Source organism: Neltuma alba, unplaced genomic scaffold, assembly GCF_004799145.2.
Source record: "Neltuma alba isolate B1F8T4 unplaced genomic scaffold, ASM479914v2 tig00010253_pilon, whole genome shotgun sequence".
Taxonomy (NCBI): domain Eukaryota; kingdom Viridiplantae; phylum Streptophyta; class Magnoliopsida; order Fabales; family Fabaceae; genus Neltuma; species Neltuma alba.
This window is the reverse complement of record NW_021635180.1, coordinates 12,593-21,293: the sequence shown is the minus strand read 5'-3', so window position 1 is coordinate 21,293 and position 8,701 is coordinate 12,593. Positions and strand designations below refer to the sequence as shown.

The 8,701-nt window shown below is 33.3% G+C and overlaps 1 pseudogene; it reads left to right on the top strand.

The window, feature by feature from the left end:
* The first annotated feature begins 6,189 nt into the window (after positions 1-6,189).
* Positions 6,190-8,172, top strand: LOC114755354 (zinc finger CCCH domain-containing protein 48-like; annotated as a pseudogene).
* The last annotated feature ends 529 nt before the right edge of the window (positions 8,173-8,701 follow it).

Here is an 8,701-nt window from a genome sequence, read left to right as displayed (position 1 = left end):
TTAAAGTCTAACAATAAACGAAGCACAAATTTAGGTTTACTTACACCAACCATGCATGCATCAATGTACTAATTACTATAATTAAAATTAATAAAAGAATTTCATCATAGAAATTAGATAAAGGACTACAAGATACTATGACACATCAAAATGTGCTAAATTTGTTAAACATCTTGTAATTTAGGGCGTTAATGCTTTCTTCTGACTAAAATATACGAATTTGATCCACATATAACTTTAGATCCTTCGGCCCAAAAAAAAAAGCTTTAGGTCCTTAATAGCTGCTTTATTTTATTTTATTTTTTTAAAGTCTCAGTTAGAATACAGAAAAAGTAAAACAAAAGCGTGGGAATGAATGCCCGCTGGACCATCGTGATCCGTGTTAGCTGGCCTCGTTACTCAAAGAGGATGATCATGATCCGTGTGCTCACTAGGCGACATAAATAAATGAGCATATGATGCGCGCACACAAAAAAAAGCATCTAAGACCATTCATAGACATTTCAACTTTCAACTGAGGCTGCTTCACGTTCAAACTCATATTTATAGTTCTTGATAATGTTTTCAATAGAAATGTTTTTAAAGCTAACATAGTCTAATATTTAAAGTTTTAGTTTAGGTAAGGCCACTAATTCTCAACTCATCAACGGGCCACATTAAGACTCCCATCTTTGAATACCAAATCTAGAATAACTGGGAAAGTCGTCATTAAATACACCTTAAAAGATTGTGGTCAGATTCTATTTCTGATATACAGGATCCTTATAGAAAGGAAGTGCAGAGCGTACTCAGAAAAAGGTATTGTAAGTGAGGCTTTCAGAACATGAGAAGAAATTAGAGAGAACTCATGAGGAAAGCACACTAGTATTATACAAGAAAGTTATTACAACTCGTTCTGCCTATAACTGATGGCAGAGCGAGGTTTATATAAAGACTCTAGGACCATAACATGACAAAACCTAATAGTAAAGTTCTAGACACCATTATTATAACGCGACATAAAGGCAAAAATGCCTTTAATGATTACAACAAGACAAACCATTTTAATTATTACATCAAGACAAACTAATTTAATAAAGCTAAAGTTAAAGTAGACATATAACATAAAGCAGATAGGTCCTCCTTATCTTTTGATGTGACACAAAGTAGATTCTTTGATTATTATGTTCTCTTAGTCTTTGTAGATGGGTTCATGACCCAGGGATAGGTTCATGACGTCTTCTGGGTCAGAGTCATCAGCATCAAAGTCGTAGATTGCTGTCATATAGTGTGAAGAGTGTCTTCTCCTTATGGCATATTCTTCTTTAAACTTTGTGAGTAGGATCTCAAAATCATCATCCTGGTTAAGATCTTGGGATTCTCCCGCAAGAAATGGAATTTGTGACTAAAGACTTGGCTGAGGGAAATGGAGTATTTTAGGCTAAGTGAGCTGAATTTGTAAGTCTCCTTGGCAAGGATCCTGGGATACTTTTGTTGGAGGAGGAACTTGTGGTGGAGGTCTGACAGCAATTACGATAAAATTCCTCTAAAATTCTTCAAGAGTTGAATAGCTGGCCCTATGTGGCGAATCAGGAGGACTTAGAGGAAAAGGTCCAAGAGAAAGATATGCAGTGTCTTCTCCTGTGTCTGGTTCATTAAGTGCGATTAATGTTTTTCCAAGTTTCTCCATTAATAACTTTTCATCTTTGGGCCATAAGGGAATAGTAATCCAGAGAGTTAGATGAATGTCTGTGTAAAGTCCTCCATCAGCATCTTTGTCATAACACCTGTAAAAAGTAAACAAACAAAAAAGTTTCTTTTGTTTGGAGGATAATGCATTCCAGATATTGTGATTATCAAGGATTTTTCAAAGTTTTCCTCTCCAATAGGAAAGAGGAGCAAGCATCTCAAAAAGAGTGATAAGAGGAGAATTTTGGTTTCTTGAATCATTCAGATGTTGGTATATGGATAAGGCTAAGAAAGCTATGGCATAGGTATAATTGTCTAAGATGGACCAAACATACCATAAAAGTTCTTCTGGAATGGATCCTTTGATGATGGGAATGGTGAGGCATGGAGTATCAACATCAAAATGCTAAGGATATGAGTGCATTCCAGTGTTCATAAGAAGAAGATGGAGCCAGTAGAATATAGTGTTTCTGGCAAGGTTTTAGACATCTGTAGGAGTTTCAGGACAGGATCTAGGAGGGAAACAGTGGCTATCATTCTATGACGCATATCTGGTTTAGAGATGGTTAAAATGTAAAAGGCTTGGTGTGTGGAGAGTGACAAAAGCTTTGGAGGTTGAGAAGTTTTCTGAGATCTTGAGAGAAAATCTGCAATGGTGTTCTGGTGACCTTTGAGATGATGGATGGTGAATTTATAGCTAGAAAACCAGTCCTTCCATCGGAGTAATTGGCTATTTGGCAAGATCTTTCCCTTGGGATTAAGCATTTGGGAAAAGACATATTGTCCATTTCTACTCTGAATTGATAAGGACTGAGTTGGAAGCTGAACTTCTTAATTGCTTTTTTGACTGCAAGAACCTCTTTGTAGGTGGCATGATAATATTTTTCTGACTCCTTGAATTGTCCGCTTGCATGTCCACAGTGGAACCATTTTCCATTTATCTCTTCAAGGAGGATAGCTCCCCAAAAATCACTGGCATCAGTTTGGAGGATTTGTAATCCTTTGTCAAGAATCTTTAAAGAAGGCGGATGCTGAGCAACTTTTTTGAGAATTTAGACGGCTAAAGTCTGGTCTGTTTCCCACATGGGAGGATTCTTTTTGAAAAGCTTGGACAATTTGTTGGTATGATTAGACACATGAGGGATGAAATTCTTAAGATAATTGACAATCCCAAAAAATTGCTGAATTTGCTTTGCTGTGAGATTCTTATCCGGAAATTTGAGCAATTCTTCTGCAATATGTGGTTCAGGATAATACTGACCATTTTCAAAATTCATTCCAAGGAACTTTATGCTTCTGACACCTATTTCTCCTTTCTTTGCTGACAACATGACCTCGTATTTTCAATTATTTTCCCAAATTGGGTTAATAAAAGTTTATGGGAATCTTCATCATTTGAGAAAAGCAAAAAGTCATCTATATAGATGAGAAGGTTGTCAGAAATAGGTTCAAAGATTCTGGTCATGGCCTTTTGGAAAAGTGATGGGGCGACTTTGAGCCCAAATGGCATAACAGTCCATTGATATTAGGCATTTAGAATACAAAAGGCAGTTTTAGGGCAATCTTCTGGGTGAATACCCAATTGCCAAAAACCCGCTTTAAGATCAAACTTAGAAAAGATCTTGGCATCTTTAAGATGGACTATAAATGAACTAGGCTTTGGTAAAGGAAATTTGTCATCTTGGAGAAAAATATTGAGGAGTTTATAGTCAATAACTACCATTTTCTTTCCTCTTTTGATTTGGTTGAACATAGAACTAGAGATGGCACTGGTTTGTTCATTGTTTGAAAATGGCTAGCAGGTCAATCGGAGCCTATGACCCCTTCTTCATGATTCCCAATCTTATTTTCTTATTTTTAACCTTAGGGTTTATATATATCTTCTTCATCTCGAACAAGATGTTTGCATTTCAAATTTTGTTTGTATAACATTATATACGTATATATTCAATTTCAAAATATTTCAGCTCAATCAACGGTTCTGGTTGTGAAAATTATATAGATTCATTCCCATTTGTATTGTATCATTGTAAAATTTTTGCACAACTAAATGGGTATAAGAAATTAGACATTAGCCTCGTTGAAACTAAATAAAATTACATGATAAAAGTGAAACTTGTGATAAAGCTGAGTGATTGAAAAATGTGACAATAAAGATAGATACAAGATATAGTTCGCTTGCAACTGCTGAAACTGATGTGAAAGAAATGATCAGAAATTCAAAATGAATGAACAGTTATTGTATAGATGGATGCAGAAACATTTCGACAATCATCTTCACTTTAATATATGGCTATATGGCGACATATATTGCTATAAATGTCTCAAAATAGTTAATATGATTTATATGATATCAAAAAACTTTATCTGATATTTTATTTTGAACTTTGATTATACGAGATATACATTGGTAGATCATTTGACTTAAAAATTATAATAATTTAAGATTAAAGTCTTCGTTTCTCTGAGGAGGATAGAGTAGCAATCATTTAACTTTCAGTGATGTGTGTGTATAAATGTATTGCTAATTGCTAATGAAAATAATAAAAAAGTTGAAGCGTACAAGGTGAAAAGGAAAATATAAAAATATAAAGCAGGATTTAACAAATCTACAAATAGTTGGATACTTGGATAAACTTTATCAAATCTCTTATAGAGACCAAATATATTTTCAGAACCAATATATATATAATTTAATATGAAATAAAAAAAATCTATATGATGTTTTAATTTGAAGTTTGATTAGAAGAGACACGTTGGCAAATCATTTAACTTAAAAATCATGTCAAATGCAAGATTAAATTTCTTTCTCTAAGAAGGATAGATTTGAGATCATTTAATAACTTCCAGTGTATCTGTTTTTATCTGGAGATATAGATATGTAGATAGATATAAATGTATTGCTAAAAGTAATAATAAAATTGAATCAGGTGAAAAGAAAGATACTATGTAAAAGTGTCTTGTTTTTTTAATTTAATTTGTGTGTGTGTTTTTTTTAAGTCTTCATTCCGTCATTTGAGTGAATTTAAGGTTAATATTTCAATTTAAATAAATAAAAATATTTTTTTGTCAAAAATCATACTAAAAAAATTAAAAAATTGAAAATACAAAAATATAAGATTTAACACATATTAAGTTGGAAAATTTTTATCAAATCTCTTGTAGAGATCAAATACACTTTCAGAAAACAACTTGTATAAAATCTAATTGGTTACAAGTTATCTTCAAAATATTTTAATATGATTGGATAATAAAGATGAAACTGAAGATTTGGTTAGGAAATCTGGATTTTATCAAATCTCTTGTTAAGATTTAAATCACTCAAAAAAATAATTGCTTCGCCATTACGAATATACTGCCCATGAAAAGAGGACCGCGGGAGGACATGCAGAAGGAGCTACGTGAAGATATGAGAAAGAGAGAGAGAGAGAGAGAGAGAGAGAGAGAGAGTCAAAGAATTGTCACATTAGAGAGTGAGAGATATTCGGTTGTGAAGGCATGTCCATGTTCTCATCAATTAAATTCTTGAACGCACAATTAATACTTCAAAAATTATGCCTTCTATTTGATCAAATTCGCTTAGAATTATTTTAGACTCTTTGGATTGGTTGTGAAATAAATAATTTTGCACGGCATATGATAAATATGTGAAAGAACTTTGATAACGCTAAACCCTAAAACTTATAGAGGTTTATGAAATTTGGAGTTTTGTTTCATGATCTATTTTCTGTTCTTTTGTGCAATCATCGTCAAAGTTTAGTGCTTGCCTTGGCAATTAACTGACAGCCACACATGTTCATCAGACTTTTATTAAGCTATTCTCCGTAAAAAGATATGCTTAAGTCATTAATTTTATTAAACTTAAAAATTCTAAAATTATCAGCATTTAAAATAATGAATTACACGAGAAAAAAATGTTAAGTTTTAATTAGAGACAATCTTTAAAAAAATATAATTAATATTTCACTTGATGACTTATAATTTTCAAGATAAAAAAATCAGTAGACTTTTGTAACTGCAATTATCTTTTAGGATTATTTTGACAGTTTTTAAAAGGGAGAGTTACATCAAGTCTTAAGGAAGAAAAATAATTACTAAAAGGTCTCAATAACAACCTAAACAACTTCTATTGATAAGTTTCAGAGTAGAGAATGATAACTTTAGGGACTTGTTTTATAATTATTTTCCTTCCTTGAAATATCATTCTAATTCTCCTTTTTTAAGATGGATCTTTTGATATCTTACGCAGTAAGGCCCTTTTCAAGCATTTGTTATTACATATTACATATTTTATAAAATGCATAATTCAGGTTAATTATATAGAATTGGGAGCAAAAACAAATTCAGTTTACATTAATATAATATAATATTTCGTTGCATAAAGATTATTTGGATGGGACATTATAAATTTATAATATTAGCATGCGGTCCACTGTATAATGATACTGGGTAAGATTAGTATGAATTGCTTAATATCATGTCATATCAACTAACTCCTATATCCCAATTTATTGCTGCAGAATGAATAATACAAGAGTCGTAAGGAGGAGTGAGTTTCCTTCTTACAGGGAAACTCGCTTTGTGCGCAATGAAACTTCTTATCAATGCAGGAGGCCGTCCACTTCTGGTAATAATAATGCTAATCGCTGCAAGAGGCAGTCCACTTACTCCCACAACAGCAAAAAATGTGAAGCAGACGGCAAAAGGTCCTCTAAGCCCAAAGGCAATTCATCTCAAATTTGCAAATATTGGATCAATGGAAACTGCGTCCATGGTGATCACTGTTGGAACTTGCATTCTTGGTTTTATCACTTTTTATGGCGATGGCCTTTCTGTCCTCACTAAGCTCCACCAACACAAGACGGTACCTACTTGACTTCCATTATTTGCCAATATCAGTATATATGCTTGATCTTGTTTCTTTGCCGGATCTTATTATGCAGTAACTTTTTGTTCGAGTAGGTTTTATATTTAGGAATGAGTTCAATTCTCTTTTTAGTTTTTATATATATAAAGGATTGGTGGGGTAGCTTTTTGGTCAAGTACTAAACTTTGAATTATGATTACAGATTATGACTGGTGTTACACTTCCAGTGGGAGCGGACAAACTCTTTTCTTGTAGCACCGATAGGACACTTTGGGTATGGGACTGTCATACGGGTGAATGTGTTCATGTGATAAATCTGGGTGAAGAGGCAAGGTGTTTGGTCAGTATGGGTTCATGGGTTTTTGCTGGTTTGAAGAATGCTGTTAAGGTAATTAAGCTCTTAAACTGCTTGATCATATGATGATTGTGTTTTTGTTTTTTCTTTCATCTTTTATATGATCGTTAGGTTAATTAATCAGAAATTAACCTTGTACGTGGTTGTTGTTGTTATATATGAAGGCATGGAACATTCAGACTGCTGCTGAGATCACCCTTGACGGCCCCAGGGGTCCTGTACTTTCCATGGCTGTTTGCAACGACACAATTTTTGCTGGAGCTATGGTACGTAATTTGTTTTACTAGGTTCTTTTCACTTCATTAATATTTGTTCTCTTCTTTCTTATTATAATCTCATACTATGTTTTCGTGTCATAGGATGGTGTTATTTACGCATGGAGACTCATTTCTGAAGCAAATTTTCAATTTAAACCGTTGGCAACATTGAATGGCCACACCAGAGCTGTTGTTTCCTTAACTGGTGGACCTGGGGACAAGTTATATTCAGGTTCTGTAGATCAAAGCATCAAGGTACATAGATTTTTTTTAAGTAAATTTCTTAATCTCCCAAAATTAATCAACTGAAAGACCATATAGCATGTTGTTGTTGAATTCATTTGAGAGGATTTAATGATTTCTTGTTTTTTTTCAGGTTTGGGACCTCAACAAATTACAATGTACCATGACGTTGAAAGGGCACACTGATGTGGTGACGTCCCTTATTTTTTGGGACAAATACTTATTCTCAAGTTCATTGGACGGCACAGTAAAGCTTTCGACTTCAACTGATCATGAACAATAACTATGGAAGCAGTGTACTCGCATCAAGAAGAAAGTGTGAGTTTTACTTCAATAAACAGTGGAGATTCATATGAATGTTATGTTGTGAGAAATGATTCTAATGTATAGTTTTGGCGACATTATATTATAGGGTGTGGTTAGAATCAATGGCATGATTGATGCCAAAGGGAAACCCGTATTGTTTTGCTCCTGCAGCAGCCATTCAGTTAGCCTGTACGAAATGCCAACGTGAGTACACTTCATGTTCCCATTTCTATTTTGGTTTTAATATTGTGAGTGTTGTGTGTGTGTGTGCGCGTGTGGGGGGGACCTTGATATTATCTGGTGTGTTTTTTCTGGTTAGGTTTGCTACAAGAGGAAGATTATTCTCAAAACAAGAGATTAGAGTAATAGAAGAAGGCTCTGGTGGACTCTTTTTCACGGGGGACGGCGCTGGTTTGCTCACTGTCTGGAAATGGCTAGCAGCAGATGAACCGGAACCTATGACCACATCTTCATGATTCCTAATTTTTTTCTTTATTTTTAACCTTAGAGTTTGTATATATTTTCCTTGTCTTGTACAAGATCTAAACAAGATGTTTCTTTCTATTTCAAATTTTGTTTGTATGACATTATGTACATATATTCAATTCTAATTTTAGTTCAATCAACAATTCTGGTTGTGAAAATTGTATAGATTCATTCCCATTTGTATTCTATCATTGTAAGATTTGTTGCAACTAAAATTAAATGATAACTGTGAAGTTAGAGATAAAGCTAACTGATTAAAACTAATTTGAAACAATTATGTATATGATGTCAGCAGTAATTCGAAAACAAAAGTTTTCTCGTGTGATGGATTGTAATGATATTGATAATAATTGAAAAAGTTTTTTAAAACATTGTACTGATTCTTGAAAAGGAATCAATATGCTAAATTTTGTTGCACATCTCATGAGGCCACAAATATTTCCCGAATTTTGGATCATGTACAGATAACTTGCATATAAAAAAATAATCATCATAAAACACATCAAACAAGTTTACAAT